This window comes from Sapajus apella, unplaced genomic scaffold (assembly GCF_009761245.1).
Source record: "Sapajus apella isolate SASKATOON/1434 unplaced genomic scaffold, GSC_monkey_1.0 scaffold29, whole genome shotgun sequence".
NCBI lineage: Eukaryota > Metazoa > Chordata > Mammalia > Primates > Cebidae > Sapajus > Sapajus apella.
In genome coordinates this window covers 10,574,697-10,578,123 of record NW_022436969.1, presented here as the reverse complement: position 1 = coordinate 10,578,123, position 3,427 = coordinate 10,574,697, and positions in this window count along the sequence as shown.

Genomic DNA, 3,427 nt, shown 5'->3' with positions numbered 1-3,427 from the left:
GGGGAAGAGGGATTTTTATTTTTTCTTCCCTCCTCTCATTGAGATGCTTTTTTTTTTTTTTTTTTTTTGGTCTAATGTATTCTTCCTCAAAAGGGCAGAATCTAAGTCAGATGCAGTGCAAGAGAAGGGGTTAGTCTGTTTTATAAACTGTTAGAGAGATTTAAAAAATAGGCAATCTAATTGACTCATGCATGGCTCACAGCCATATAAATGCTTGCAAAATTGCTTCCTGCACAGTAATAGTGACCACAGAGAAGCAGAAGTAAAATGGAAGCAAGTGAGATGAGAGCTCTTAGGAAATCTTTAGCAGGACTTTCAAACTTTTGTTAAAACTTTTGTTTAACCTTGTGGAAAACTGTCCTTTAGAAAATTAAATGCTCTTTCAACAAGCATACTGCAAGTCAAAATTCACACAATTTGCCTACAAAATAAGACCTCATTGGTAGCAAATTTCATTTCTAGAAATATAATGTCTTTCAGAATCAACTGAAGAGAAGCAATTTTTTTTTCAAGGACTGTGGCTACATTGTTACTAGGAGATTTGTAATCTGCTTTAAACATGTTACTAAGAAAGAAGTTAACATAACTACTAAGTTTGTTGTTTACATTTAATTAAGGGTATTACTTAAAATGTATTTGGGTGTTTGAGCTGTTAACAATACACACATTTATAACTTTCTTCATATTCATTTTTAACAAAATCTTTCTTTTGCTATCTTTTTCAAGACTGCCTGTCCTTATATTGATTGGCTTTACCTGTGATTTATTTCCTGGGGTCTCCTTATTATGCTTTGCTGAAACTAATTTATTATTAAACTGATTTTGTTTTTGTTGCTATTGTTGTTTTATTTTATTTATTTATTTAGAGATGGAGTCTCACTCTGTTGCCCAGGCCGGAGTGCAGTGGAGCCATCTCTGCTCACTGCAACCTCTGCCTCCCGGGTTCAAGAAATTCTCTGCTTCAGCCTCCCGAGTAGCTGAGATTACAGGTGCCCACCACCACACCTGGCCAATTTTTGTATTTTTAGTACAGGTTCGCTGTCATCCAGCCTGGTGGGCAGTGACACCATTTTGGCTCTCTACAACCTCTGCCCCCCAGGCTCAATCAATCCTCCCACCTTAGCGCCTTGATTAGCTGCTGGAACCACAGGCAGGCACCACCAAGCCCAACTTTTTTTTTTAAGTAGAGATCTGGGAGCCGGGCGGCGGGGGGCAGTGTCTCACCATGTTGCTCAAGCTGGTCTCGAACTCCTGAGCTCAAGTGATCCACCTGCCTCAGCCTCCCAAAGTGCTGGGATTATAGGCGTGAACCACCATGCCCCCCAGATTTAAGCAATTCTCCTGCCTCAGCCTCCTGAGTAGCTGGGACTGCAGGTGCTCACCGCCACACCCAGCTAATTTTTTATATTTTAGTAGAGACAGGATTTCACCGTGTTGCCCAGGCTGGTTGTGAACTCCTGAGCTCAGTCAATACGCCTGCCTCCGCCTCCCAAAGTGCTGGGATTACAGGCCTGAGCCACCAGGCTCATCCAGTGATTTTATTTTTGGTCTTTTGTGGTTTACTTATGAAACTTTAAAACATTTTCTGTATGTGTTTATGTGACTACTAAATTATGACATCAACTGATAAGAGTTAAACCATTCTAAGAGAATAGAAGTTTGATTTTAGTCTGTATTTAAGTTCTCTTAATTCCATCATTAAAATTGTGTGTGTGTGTGTGTGTGTGTGCACGTGTGCAAATGTGTGTAAACATACATACAAAGCAGGAGAAAAATATTTATTCTTAATATGCCCTATTTCTTATTTAGAAGATGGATTCTCAGCCAGGTGGGGTGGCTCAGGCCTATAACCCAACACTTTGGGAGGCCAAGGTGGGCAGATCGCTTGAGGCCAGGAGTTTGAGACCATGACGAAACCCTGTCTTTACAAAATAACACAAAAGGCCAGGCGCAGTGGTTCATGCCTATAATCTCAGCACTTTGGGAGGCCGAGGCAGGCGGATCACGAGGTCAAGAGATCAAGACTATCCTGGCCAACACGGTGAAACCCCTGTCTCTACTATAAATACAAAAGTTAGCTGGGTCTGGTGGTGTGTGCCTGTAGTCCCAGCTGCTTGGGAGGCTGAGGCAGGAAAATCACTTGAACCCAGGAGGCAGAGGTTGCAGTGTGCTGAGATCCAGTCTGGTGACAGAGCAAGACTCCATCTCAAAAAAAAAAAGAAAAAAGAAAAAATGGCCACGTGCGGTGGCTCACATCTGTAATCCCAGCACTTTGGCAGGCCAAGGCAGGTGGATTACCTGAGGTCAGGAGTTTGAGATCAGCCTGGCCAACATGGTGAAACCTGGTCTCTACTAAAAATTCAGAAAATTAGCTGGGCATGGTGGCATGCGCCCATAGTCCCAGCTCCTCCAGAGGCTAAGGCAAGAGAATTGCTTGAACCCAGGAGGCAGAGATTGCAGCGAGCTGAGACCACACCACTGCCCTCTAGCCTGGGTGACAGAGTGAGACTCTGTCTCAAAACAAACGAACCAAAAACCCCACAAAAATAAGCTAGACTTGGCGCATCTCTATAATGCCTGCTACTTGGGTGACTGCAGCATGAATCATTTGAACCTAGGGAGTGGAGGTACCCAAGGGGCAAAGGTTGCAGTGAGCTGGGATCGCACCACTGTTCTCCAGACTAGGATGACTAAGACCCTGTCTCAAAAACAAAACAAAATAAACAAACAAAAACAACAACAAAAACCAAGATGGATGTAAAATAAATTTTATTGAGAATCCATTGAAAAGTCTTAGCCCCCTGATATACTTTTAATATTTGTTCCCTCTAAAACTCATGTTGAATTGTAAACCCCAATGTTGGAGGTGGGGCCTGGTGGGATGGGAGGTGATTGGATCATGGTGACAGATTTCTCATTAATGGATTAGCTCTATTATCTTGGTGCCCTCTTCATGATAGCGAGTGAGCTCTCCTGAGATCTGGTCGTTTAAAAATGTGTGATACCTCCCCCCAACTCCCTCTCTTGCTCCTGCTTTTGCCATGTAAGGTGCCTTCTCCTGCTTGCCTTGTGCCATGAGTAAAAGCTACATGAGGCCTCCCCAGAAGTCAAGCAGATGCTGGCACCATGCTTGTACAGTCTGCAGAACTGTAAGCCAATTAAACCTATTTTCTTTGTAATTTATCCAATCTTAAGTATTTCTTGATAGCAGTGCAAGAATGGCCTAACACATCCTCCAACTGGCAACAGTAAAATTCCCAATTCATCTAGCTCCCTGAGAACATATCTGATCTAATATTGAATTTGTCAGCCCTGAATTGAAATTCAACATTTGCTTATGCATACCTACTATTTTTGTACATCTCTAGAATTATGGAGAAATAATTGTGATTCACTGTGCTTTGAATAATTCCTAGGACACAGTAAA